This window comes from Caloenas nicobarica, chromosome 3 (genome assembly GCF_036013445.1).
Source record: "Caloenas nicobarica isolate bCalNic1 chromosome 3, bCalNic1.hap1, whole genome shotgun sequence".
Lineage (NCBI taxonomy): Eukaryota > Metazoa > Chordata > Aves > Columbiformes > Columbidae > Caloenas > Caloenas nicobarica.
In genome coordinates this window covers 9646561-9660242 of record NC_088247.1, presented here as the reverse complement: position 1 = coordinate 9660242, position 13682 = coordinate 9646561, and positions in this window count along the sequence as shown.

Genomic DNA, 13682 nt, shown 5'->3' with positions numbered 1-13682 from the left:
AGTGCTGGACCCCGGTGTACTGTGTAGTACACAATGTGGATGTCCCAGTGACAGGTCAATCTAAGAGGTCCAGAGTTGTTTCCCTGAAAGTGGAGATTGTGGATTGTTATGTGCTTGAGATACCACCAAATGGCCATTGTGGCATTTTTCAATTGAATGTGGTGTTACACGACCCTCATTCCCATCTTCTTCGTAGTGACACCTACAGAAATTACTATTAATATATTTCAAATTGCTTTGCCTGCTGCAGGACCATTCGCTTCTCTGATTTTCAAAGGTGCTGACAAGTATATTGCAGGTACAACTATTTACTTAAACAAATATTTGTGTGAATTTTCATGTGAGATTCCTTTTCTGCTGATATTCATGAAAAGAAAATTGTCTCACCCAAATATACATGAAAATCAAATATTTAACTGTTGCAAACACTGCCAAGGACAATTTTGTTTAAAATGTGTGCAAATATTCATGACAAATGTTTTGTGATATTCACTCAGCTCTGAATAATTAACAATGCTTAAATTGCAACACATGTAACAAAACCTATTAGTTCTAATAAGTCAGTACAGTGGAATTAATCAGGTTTTCATTTAAGCAAATGTATTACAAACTAAATTGTTTCATAAGCTGTCACATACATAGAAGTACAAAAGTTTGCATTCGTTTTAACTACCCAGTACCAGGGTGGTACACAGTGTTCAGGGTTTGGTTCAGGTTCTAACTCGCTCACACATGGGGGCAGTTGTGGTTGGAAAGGGACTTTGTGTTGGCATCCCTCACTCCTAACCTGAGCTATCTGAAAAATAATTGTGGAAACGAGTTGCCTCAAGCTTCCTGTGAAATCAGTGGAGGCTGCAGAAACATTCGCTTTTCCGCAGGACAGGTGCCTATGACAGGTGGAATGAATTGCAGTCTGGAGGTTCCTGTCACTCTCCATTAACTATAAAAGAAGCCTTAGCAGCTCATTTAAGCTTGACACCTACAAGACAGATAGAATTAGGTGATATGAATCTCTTCCATTACAGACCCCAAACAACAAACTTGGATTAGGTGAAATGAACTCGCCTCTAGTTGGCATTTCCAAGAGACTGTAAGGGTATTGCATGTCCTGCTGAAAAGAGTTTTCATTACAAATCTCTGACTTGGTTATTATGTGCCATGTATTTTTGCCTGCAAAAATATGACAACTCCCTTGCCACGATCATGATCTTAGTATGAAGGTCAAAATAAATAATGATGTATTTATTCAAATCTGACTTCGTGACTGAAATTTGTATGTAAGTCTTGGAAAGTTTTTTCTTTCAAAAACACGTTTCTAGCCTCCTAGTTGAAAAATAAAAGTTTGAAAACATATTCCAAGTGTCTCTCAATACTCAAAGAAAAAGAAATTAAAAAAAGAGAAAAAAAGAAAAAAGTCTACTTGAAAGGTATTATAATTTTTCCTGTTGTCACGACCTTTAAGACACATTTGCAACTTTTTGGGACCTGACCTGTGATGTGTTTCCACTTGTGGCTGGAATTGTTAAGATAAAAATACATTTCCCTTCCTTATTGGAGTTTGTGAGGATGCATTTGTTTTCCCGAGGCAAAATATGTGTGCATTATATTATTCATTTGAAAAGTATAATAGCCAGAATCAAGGAAATGCTCTGGCGCTGATGCATGACTTCATGCTGAATGCATGCACTGTAAATCTTCACGCAATCCATGAACAGAGTACATAAAGGAAAGCAAATGCGAGACAATTTTCCCTATACTGCATTATCATTAAAGTGTGAATGTTTCATTTGGGAATGCAAACATTAATACAAAGAGTGCTCTTCTCCCTTCAGCATACAAACACCATGTCAGTTGAAATATACATTAGTTGGCAAGGGAACAAATACTTAATGCTGGAGGAAACCAATGTGGAAACAAGCTTCTTGCTTGAGGAAAAGTTTGTCTCTAAGTCACACATTATAGTCAGCAAGATACAGGATGATACGCTGATTTCCAGCTACTGCTTTGGGAAAGTCTCTGACAGAATCTAGTTAGATTTCAGTTCATACTGGAAAATTGCATGCTACAGGTGTGGTCTTGGCAATGCCAGCCCAATTGTTCCTGCTCTACCTAGGCATGCCACACATTGAGCATCTGGCATAATTAGCAGCCTCTTTCTTGGCATATCAGAAGCATATGCAGCCACATTGTGCTCATCTTCTCAGTAGATAAAGTGCAGATAAAGCACAAGCTGTACTTTAGAGTGGAACCTGTATGAGGAACAGCTAAAGTAATTTGGTTTGTTCAGCCTGAAGAAGGGAAGAATGAGGGGAGACATCATCATGGTCTACAGCTTCCTCACAAGGGGAGGAGGAACAGGCACTGATATCTTCTCTTTCACAACCAACGACAGAACACGAGAGAATGGCAGGAAGATGTGCCAGGGGAGGATCAGGTTGGACATGAGGAAAAGGTTCTTCCCCCAGAGGGTGCTGGACACTGGAACAGGCTCCCCAGGGAGGTGTCCCGGCCCCAACCTGACAGTGTTCAAGAAGAGACTGGACAACGTCCTCAGACACACGGTGTGAACTGTGGGGTTGTCCTGTGCAGGGACAGGAGCTGGACTCGATGATCCTTGTGGGTCCCTTCCAACTCAAGATATTCTATTCTTCTATGAATGTGATTCCTAAACAGTCATAGCAAGATCTAATGCAACTGTGGATAGATGTGGATTTCAACATGGTAAATTCATTGAGTTTTTAATTTTAAACACAATGGTTTCTGGTTTCTGAGTTTTAAAATAACATGCCAGAAGTTTTGAGATATTACAGCAGTGAGCATATATCTGCATGCTTAGAAAGGCAAGTTGGACATCTACATTTTTACACATTTTCTGTGTAATTTTTGTGTTATGCTAAACTTTTAAAATGTCTTCCAGGTTTGTTTTTTTCAAATTAATTTCAAAATTTGCCATCAGCAAGATTTCAAGTCAGTGTAGTGTTAACTAATTTGTTTTTCATCAAGTTCTTTATTAACAAAGAAATCCCCTGATTATTACACTTCTCTGACTTTTTGATAATCTCCCTTGCAACCAGTCACATAATGCCTGAATACTTTTCACTGAAGTATCGTTGAGCCAAAAGAGCTGATGGATCCTGTAATTAACTTCCAAATAATACCAAAGTAATAGGATGTTGTAAATACTAGGAGTTAGAAATGGATTTGTGCCCTGTTAGAGAGACCCATGGCACTGAGCACAGCCTTTGAGCTGAGGCTCACCTGCCTTTCCCTCCTGTTCTCCACTCCTACTAACAGCTGCTACATTTTCAGTGCAATGCAATTTACATTTTACAGTGCTTTTCCTGACTGTGCTCCGGGATACTTAACACATTCAAATGACCACAAGCTATTCAGTCTTGATGGGCAAGATGAAGCACAGTGATGCCTCCTCAAACTTACTTCCTTTCCAATTACAAAAATAAATTAGCTGAACCTAACAGCATAAACCTGAGAAATGGATATTGCAAAAAAGAGAGTACCTTCAAGCTGGGCTGAGAGTGATAATAATCTAGCCCATAATTAAGAGTAGAAATATGCTTCAGTATTAACACAGCCATTGCTTCATTTGCAGTTGATATGAATAGAGTGAATTCATTACAGCAGCAATGTAAGGCTTTTCATACAAGTGCCATAAAAAGACATTGCAAATATAAGTTAATTAGCCACACAACATGACTTGATGGCAAGAAATTCCTGCCATAATCCATTTTATGGACAGATAAGCAAAGTCAGAACTTGCTCAAAAGTGACAAAATATCTGCAGGTTGAGGAATATAAATCAAGATTTCTGCTTCACCTTGAAGCCATAAGGGTTCATTGCCCCATACACACCATATGGAAGTGTAGGTGTCCCCAGTAACTTGGGTATCAAAATGTGGTTTAAGTGTTCTGCAACAGCAACACAACCTCTTCATGGATTTTGCATGGCTACTTTGCCTCCAGAGATGATGTAGAATCTTGGAAAAGGAGCAAGAGCGTTCGCTTTGCACATCTTACTCCAGCCTACTGGGATCACTCTGTGCATGTGTATGGAGAGATGGAGAGAAAATGCAAGTAGGGTGAAGGACAAGACAGTCAGGACCAGTAAACTCAACTCCCACCAGGAACCTTTGAGAACATTCCAGATGTGAACTATCTTGTTTCTTCATGAGTTCACAACAAATGGACTTCACACAGAGGGATTTATTTAACCAGTAGATATAACCACAAGCAGATTTTTTACTGTTACAGGGTCTTTTTCTTTAGCTTTCATCACTGCTTCTTTGGAGCAATTAGACCCAGGAAACAGTATTAAATATAAAATGAAAGCCTGAGGCAGAGGTTCAAATGCAAACTGGAACTTGGTAATGTTTAAGGTTATTTCTTTTGTCTGCTTTTAACATTTTTTGCCTTACCCAGCAGACTATGTTCCTTTTAAAGCTGAGATTTTGAAAATGTAAAGTTTCCCCTTTTCAAAACACGGATGACATTTTCAAGAGTCCTTCCTCCACAGCTCCTTCTGTATTTTTTAAAGCAAACAAAGCTGCTAGAAAAAAATCAAATAATGCAATTCAAGAGAAAAGAGAGAAAAATATAGAGACAGAGTATTTTATTCCATTTCTGACAAGTTCTGAACTGCTTGCTCATGTTTCCCATACTCTGTCAAACTGACCGACTAGTAGTATTTGTTATTAGGAACAGGTTACAGATGGGTTCACAAACTTACTTGTTGTTCTCCAGAACAAGTGACAGACATGAGAAAATACTCTGTCTCAGACTCAAATTTTACTTCCCACAAAGGATTATGACTTGTAATAATATGTTTTTTTCAGAAAATATTTGTGTCAGAAATCATTGAACAAGACTATAATCAATTAATACTAAGACAGAGTTTTCTACTGTGTATTGTAAGTAGAAGTTAGCTTCTTTCTTGCTAGATTTCCCTATTTAGCTGCTTCCTAATCCATCTACCTAGTTAAAGGTAGTTCCTTATCTGATCAAGCTTTTAGTAGAAAATTGTAGTTTTTACAAATCAGAAAAAATGGCTAAATGGAAATATTTCCCTTAACTATAGCAAGCAATCATCAAACTTTTTTTTCTTAAAATCCTGTAAACACCTTTAATACATGACTAGGGAAAAAAAAAAAAAAAAAGAAAAGGGAAAGAAAGGAAGAAAGGAAGAAAGGAAGAAAGGAAGAAAAGGAAGAAAGGAAGGAAGGAAGGAAGGAAGCAAGCAAGCAAGCAAGCAGGCAAGCTTGCTAAATGAGTCTGAAGCTTTTAGGTACTAGCCAGGCTGATATTATCGATATAATAGGTTATATAATAGGTTAATAACATGACTGCTAATCAGTGCTTGGGTTAATGCAAGTCACAAAAGGCAATGAATTTGCAGACCATAAAATAAATGTTTGCAAAGCCTGATCCCTGCCTGGATCTAGAGCATGTAAATAATCCCTTATCCTCATAATCACTGGAGTTCACCAAAGGGTACCAAGGGAAATGAAATGGGAATGGGAATGAAAGTAATCTACTGATGTGCCTCTGATTTGAGAATAGGGAGCTGAAGCAGAACTGTAAAGTATCATAGTTCTGAGCAGAGCTCTGGAGGTGCACCAAGCATCACTAGGCATACCTTTCAAAAAATTAACAGCATAACAGCCTCCTTAGCGTGAAATAGCCTTGTGCGTTTTCCTAGGGTAAACAGTGTTTTTCAGAACCTGCATACCTTCCATTCATCTCATTACCATTGACTTCATCAAACCTCTGTTGCCTCTGTTTCAGATTCATTACTTCTGACTCTTTATACTTCCAGCTTCTCCATTTCCCACTCTTCCTTACTGTTTCATGTTTTACTTTGTTCAAAGCTCAAAAAGAGAGCTCAGAAAACTTTCAGTAGGACACCTCCAAGAGGATGCTGGTCTTTCAGTAGCTGCCTATTATATCTCAACCCTCCATGACACAGACAACAAATGCAGAGTACTCGAGCTCAGAAACGTCATGCACAGTATTGAATCATTGTAACATCACTTCATTTTGCAGTGACAAGAATCCTTCAGATAAGGGTTTAAAACTTCCTTAAAGGCAAACAATATAGGTGCCTGTTTCAATGAAATGGAAGCTTATTTCTAAGTCTTTTATAATCCTTCTCATTTCTCATGATCTCCCCTTCCTTCATCTTTCAATCTCTTTCAACAACCTTGCATATGAGAACACAATAAAAATGCTCTGATGTCCCTGGTGGTAAATAAAAATAATGGTGAAAGCAGGGTACATATAAGTGTAGTTTACTCCTATTATTAAGCTATCAGAGAATTCTGGGGGAAAAAAAGAAGTAATTACAAAATTATTGATCTGATATCAGCTATATGGTCAGGGTTTTAAGTTGTGCAATAATATCCCTAGGTGTGAGTTCTAATATGAGACAGATCATTTTAATTTAGAGACAAAGCTTGATAGAACGAACTGTCAAGAACTATTAAAAGATGAAGATTTTTTAAAAAGCTTTTCTTGCTTGTTTATTTACACTGTAATATTTTTATTCACGTGCTCATGGTGTGAAGTTACTACATAAGATGAAATAGTACAGTAGATGGAAGTCTATCACAGCCAGACTTTATCTAACTTCAGTTTATTAATTAATATACAACTTCTCTGTTTTGTTTTGTTTTGTTTTGCTTTGTTTTGTTTTGTTTTGTTTGAATTTAGAGGCCATTTATACCAGCATTACTCAAGCAGAGTGTTGTGTTACCATGCAGAATGCCAGAAAAAAACTCACTATATTTAAAGGCTTTTTCCCTAACTCATCATCATAGTGGCCAAAGGCAGGATTCAAATCCAGATTAAGGCACTTTAATTTAAATTTTTGCCTGTGCACTTGAATGTTTAATTACCTAAAAAGAGAAGTCTAGTCTCGTTTTAGCTGCTCAATGGTGTCCTTTCTTCTACTTCTCCAGAAGGATCTGATCTCTTGTAGGCTCTTTCTGATACCTGCCACATCTCAGGAAATTTTTTGGATATCCCACAACAAAGCTATCCTGATATCAGCTGTCTACATTGGGAATTGGCTACTCCAAGGGAGTTTCTAAGCTCCCCGTGCAGTCAGTGGAGACCTAAGAATACTGAGTACAACCTAAAGAGTTACTCTTGACCTACAAGTCAGAAGCTTTGAGGTGTCCTTCCTGGCCCAGGATAGCATCTTACACAGGTCCTTTGTGGTCTCTGCCAGCCCCATTAGGATGCCTCAGATTCTGCAGGCAGCTCAGCTGGCACCAGGTGCATGTGTGCATGACTGAAGTGATCCGTAGAAGTCTACTGTAGGTTGAGTTGGATCACTGTCTGTTGGACTTGAGGACATCTGTGTCACTATTAGCTCACACCAGGGTAATTCCTGGCAGAAAGAACAGATGCGGCTGTGTTGATCGGGTGGAACAGGTTGTGTGGACACTGTTCACTCCTGACAGTCAACTTCAAGGCCAGGAAACAGTCCTAGGCACTTCTGTGCTACTAGGACAGGCATGGTCTTACTGGGGAGGCTATTATTTTCAGTCTTTTTGCTTTATAGTGCCTCTGTTGCACAAACTAGACTGAGACAAGTTCACACTCATGAAGATTTATTAGTGGGGTCTGCACTTGTTGTCATTCATCAGCTCTAAGGCGGAAATCTACTTCTACAGAAAATGAAAAATCAAAACAGGAGAGAAAGAGAGAGAGAAGGAGAAGCGATGGGTGTCCTCCAATGAGTGTTTTCCTGCCCTGGGTTCCCATCCAGTGCAGTGGGTGTCCCTGTAATATTTTGCCACAGTAACAATATAGTTTTCACCGGAATGTGTTCCAAGCCCCTCACTGGTTGTCCCTGCTTATGATGCTGAAGTACATTTTGATTAGAAACAGGGGCTACATGCTGAATAGCTGTTAAGTTTTATGCTTCTGTGTTACTAGGGTCCCTAAGGTAACCCAAAATCTACAACCAAAGTGTAGGGAAAGGAGGTAAAGAAGGAATGATACTTACACTGGTGGCAAATACTCCCCATAACGGCAGTATCAGTGTATGCGGGCACAAGGCTGTGAGAATAATGACATGAAGACAATGGCAAGAGAACAACAAGGGGAAAATGCTGCCAGAGAAGCTCTGGGACAGCGCTGCTACAGCAGATTGGGTGAAAGGGTGCAGAGCTGTTATGGGCAAACAGGCAGCTGAGATGCCTGTGAAAGGCCCTTAACGCTATGAAAGGCAAGGCCACCTACATGCAACAGTTCCCTCAGCATCACCACTGATGATGCACTTCTAACTTTTAACTAGAGAGACACTGAATTCAGAATGGTGTATTCTTCCCTTTTTACTTTAGAAACACTCCCCAATGTCATTTTAAGAATATTTATGGCTTTGGTAGGAAAGTCATGCTGTTGCAATGCCCTAAAATGACTTAGAAGGAGAGATCTATAAGTGTGTGGCATGGCTGACATAAATTGAAGTACATTAGGGATCTGGGCAAGTTTTTGCTCTCACTTACACCATTGTAAACTTGAAGTATGTGAATCAGTACCAATTGAATTACTCTTGATTTGTCTTACTGTAAATGTACCAGTATAGTCCATGAGTCAGCTTTTTAATTAGAAATCCTGGGGATACAGAAGATGGACTGGCATTTTTCACATTAATTGTGTTTTGTCAAGGAGATCTGAAACTGAGAAATACTCTATAATTTGGATTAAAATAAAAATAACATTACAATGATATAATTTGTTAATCTATAACCTTCCTTAAGTGCTCCTGATCTTCTAGCAGTGAATTTAGAATATAAATGAAACATTGTTCTAGAGGATATAGAATTGACAGATCATAAAAAAGCATTAATAACAAACATATAATGAATAATATTGGAAATAGGGTAAAGCAGGAAAGTTTTTCTTAATTCTGCATTTGGAAATACTATGAGTCAGAAGTCAGCATGAGTCTTTCCATTGATTTGACAGTTCTGCCTAGTCCCACACACAGCATCACAAACAGTGACTCTGTACCAACACTGAAATCTGTCTTGCTGGGCTTCTGTGACTAGGAGAATAACAATCAGGTCATTTTTAGCATAGAACTGACTTTAAATGGAGAAATATACTACAGTACTCTACACCTACATATCACTTTCATGCAAGCAGTAGGAGCTTTACAGTTTCTCCCACTTTTGAATGGCACATGCTGCTCCTCTGCAGCTCTGTAGTCTTTGGTGTGTCTCTCTTACGTGCATTGTTCCTGTGTTTGCAGGAGAGTGACACAAAGTAGAAGACACAATGACTTCTGAAGGATGTGACAGTCTAATACAACATGGCTGGTGACTTGGAATTGCCAACCTCAACCTTGTTGGGGAAAAGGTAGACGGACTTTCACGAAGAAGATCATGGCTCTAATAATGATCAGTCCATAAAAATAAATGGTAAAATCAATTATCTGAAGCAGATGTAGGCATAAATCCACCATTATACACAGATGGGAACAAGAAACCACCTTTAAAACCTTCAACCTTGCAGCTGGTCAAGCTTAATACTGGAAAGACATTCAAAGGGGAATCTGGATGGTCTTCGGTCTCCGCAGAAAATCAAACACTATATGATAAACCCTATCTCTACCAATAAGGAATATGTTACATGACATAAAGAAAGCATGTGCCTTTCTGCCTTTCTCGCTGCTCTTGCAGTCTACTCACCTGCTGTAAAAGACTGTGGATTGGCTTTCTTAAATCTAGAACACCAACAACATATTTTCATGAAAGAGTTTGTGGCAAAAATAGAAAAAGATTAAATGGTGGGGGGCAATTCAAAATGGTAAAGAAAAAAGGTCCAAATGACATGTGAAGATGAGCACGTATACATGGTTGATAGAAAGCTCACAGTTAGAGCAAAGCAGTACCTGTTAAAAAAGTCAAAGTGCAGTTAAAAACTGATGGCAAACAAGTGATCTTTCCATTGGTTAAATACAGTCATCCTGCCCCTTTCAGAAGTGACTACTGTACAGATTTGGTGGACTTGATGGAATTCTCAGGCAGAGAAGATTGTGAGTCGTCTTTGGGTTTTTTGATAGTATTTCCACACTATATTTGGGAATTCTAAGAAATCCAAGTTCACTGCTGATTTTAGATTATCTAATGTGAAATGAACACACTTACTTCACCAAAGTAAATCTTGTTTACAGCTGGTTAGAAGACAAGTTTTGATGCAAAGAGTTGGATAATTAAAAGAAATAAGAAGTGTCCAAACTGAGGGAGATGAGATTAAAGAAAAAAAAAAAAAGAGTAAAACTGTGTAAAAAATACTACTTTCTTCATTAGGACTTTTGAAAAATCAAATGAAGATTTGAATGAAAATCCAAAATCTCGCAAAATGCAGTGGTCTGAAAAGAATTCTGTAGCAGTCATGCAAATATTTAATTTTGTGGAATTTTTATTCTCTGTGTCTGAGGAAGACTTACTCGCTTTAGCAAACATTTCAATAGCCAATTAACAAAAGACAATTGCTGTCTAAAAGTCACAAATTAGAAGTGCTGACAATGTCCAAAGCTTTAAAAGCTTGTGGCATACATAGTGCTTGTCTTTAGGGAGGTAGTTACTGCCTGAATTCTGTAGCATTTCTCATTATCTCACCAGATCCTGATACAGAGCACATTGCCTATTAATGTGATCCAGTGAGACAGATTTATGCCTTCTCTTAATGTCAGGCCCTTTATTTAGCCACCTACTCCAAGTTCTTCCTCTGATGAAAGCCACCCTGCCTATATTTAAGTTTCACGTAAGGAATATCACATGAATCAAGACAAATTTTGACCTGACAAAGATTTCTGCTTGAGAGCCTGTTATATTTTCTTCAGTTCAGTTGAAAAAAAATCTGGAAAATAAGAATCAACTGTTCTTGCCTATGCTTCTTGTCAGAGGATTCAAGAAAATAAAGCAAAAGTGCAGTACCGTTGCCCTGAGCTAATAAAACTTTGATATATGCTGATATGTGCTAAGCAGTGGCTGGATATAGTTAAAAAAAAAAAAAAGCAACAAAAAGTTTATGGGTAAGCTGGTGAAAATGAAGCTACCTAATTTCCCCACATCTTTCTCATTAAATGTTTATTGTCATGTGAGGGATGAATCACTCCAATATGTTAGAGTACTTGTTAGTTGGAGGGCATCCTTGTTGACAAGCAAATTGCCTATGATCTGTGTCTTTGCAGTTAAAGTCAGCATGGTCTCTTCATTCTCAGAGGGAAAATGAAGTAGGACAGATATTTCCTGATGTCTGAAATAGAAACAGAAAAGTGGATGAACGTGAAGAATTACTGATTTATTGTAGCATGTCTTGAAGTCACTAGCTTTAGGACTGATGTCACTACTAACTTATGCAAATACACTTCTTTCTGTTAAATTGTTTTCTCTTTATAAATTTAATCATCTGATGTTTTGGGCCTTAAACTGGCAAGTGATCCATGATACTACCACCTCTACTGCATAGAAAGACAAACCGTACAAAGGAGCTGTGCATTATTGTGGGACAGTTTACCCCAGTTTGTACTCACGAAAATCTGAGAAAAGAAAAAGAGTTTTAGTTATATTTCAAGTGTTACACTGATATCTCTTAATTTACACAGGCTAGTTAAGAGAACAGAGAGCTGCTGGGGGAAGTTCAACCTGCTGGAAAATGCCAAATGCATTGAGATCTAAGTTTGGTGTCCATAGGCATTTTCTCCTAAAAATAATAAAAACTAAAATAAATGCTAGGTCTTTGTATTTGTCCAGAGTCATGTAACCTTCATTACATTACCTGTGGTAAAAATAATGGCTATTAACTGTCTCTGCAGCATTCCCTCATGTGTGCAAAAAGGCAACTTTATCACCAAATTGAAAATCAAGTTAGAACAGACAAGAAAAAACCTGCATGTCTGTGAGTAGTGTTTTGGTTAAATGAATTCCTAAAGAGAAGTATTAAACTCTGAAGTGTGCTTTAAGGTAATGCTTGGGTGGTGGCTCCTGAATTCTCTGCACTGAAAAAGCAGAAGGCCTCGTGGCCTTAAAAGCAACTAAATAGCGTGAATATATCTCAGATGGTAGGAACTCATTCGCTCTCAGCTGCAGACAGTACCATCCAGCCAAGGGTAATATGTTATGCTTAATTAATTAAAGGGATACTCTTAACATAAAAATCATATTTCTTTCTGAAAACGTTTTAACCACTGTTATGAGAAGTAATACCTTTTACTGCAAGGCATTGGAAGAGATTAGGAATTCTGCCTTTCTTGCTCTCATCCACGTACTTGGCAAGGACATTTTGTACCAAGGCTGATCAGATATTTTCTGTTGCAACTATGTTTTTATATATTTATTCTTTTGTTAAAAAAGCAAAGTTTGATTTAAATTTTGTAACAAATCTCTTCAAGAACAGTGGGTGTTCTTAGAAAACTAAATGTTGATTTGCATGTTATATGAAGTTCCTCTAGAAAAGAAAAAAAATGTACAAAATTTTCAACTTGTTCTTTATGGTATAGAGACAATTCTGTGGGCACCTTTTGTGTAGTCACTCATTCTGTCACTATCATCCTCCAGAGATTTTGTCTTTCACACAGCAATAGAGAAAAAGAAATATGGTTTAAAGTTAGGAAAATGTGAATGCAAAAATACAACACTGGCAGGATGTCTCAAGGTAAATGCATTGGCAAAAACTGCATTTAACTTCCTTTAAATTGACTAGAAATCAAGTCGAAAGTTTCCCATTAGTGCATGAAATTAATGTGTCATTCAGTTTTCAAATGACAAAATACTATATACCTAAGGAAAAAAGAAAAAAAAAAAAACAACATGCAAGAAAGAAGCAGTATAAAAAGAAAGAAGAATAAAAGCCACCACTCCACAAAGTCTTCTGAGACAGTGAATCAGGCTGCCAGCTGTCAGGCCGTATAACCCCTGGTTCCCAAGATTCAAGAAGAGAGATGGTGCTTCAGGTTGATATTTATGTCAAAAGCAAACAAAGCCAAGTCCAAAGCTACCCATGTTATTGTACATTCACAATGGAAATATATCTCTTGTTAGGGTACTCCTGGAGGTCATTGCATTGGAATTAACAATGCAGGGAAATGAGTTCTTCAGTGAAGAGCAGAACTTGTTTATCAAGAATTTAGCTCTGAGAAAAAACCCAGAGCCGTGATTTAAGGCAGTAAAGTCTAATTACTTTTCTATACAAGTTGAAAACTATATTCTTGCCTTCTATTATTTTTTTTACCTTAACTCCATTGATTCTTTCAACAAGCTCCACAAAACTATACAAAATAATCTTGAAGAGAGTATTTAAAAACTAAAGAAGGGAAAGAAAACACACCCACACCCACAAACACACCTCATGTAATGTTAGAATAGGACAACTGGCTCAAGTTATTAATAAAAATGACAATATAGTTTGGTACATACCAGAATATCTTTTTCCTGGTATAGAGATAACAAATTATTATGCACTCTCACTTAGTACACATTTTCTTGAGCAAAAGTAGAGAGCTAATATGAAGACTGAAATTAAGAGTCCAGTTTTCTGCTCACTTTTTTGACATAAACCAGAAGCACCTTTCCTTAAATCAGTGAAAATTCACTGTTCAAAACCAGTGAGAGAAATAAAAAAATAACCCAAAAAGGTATATAATGCAGAGG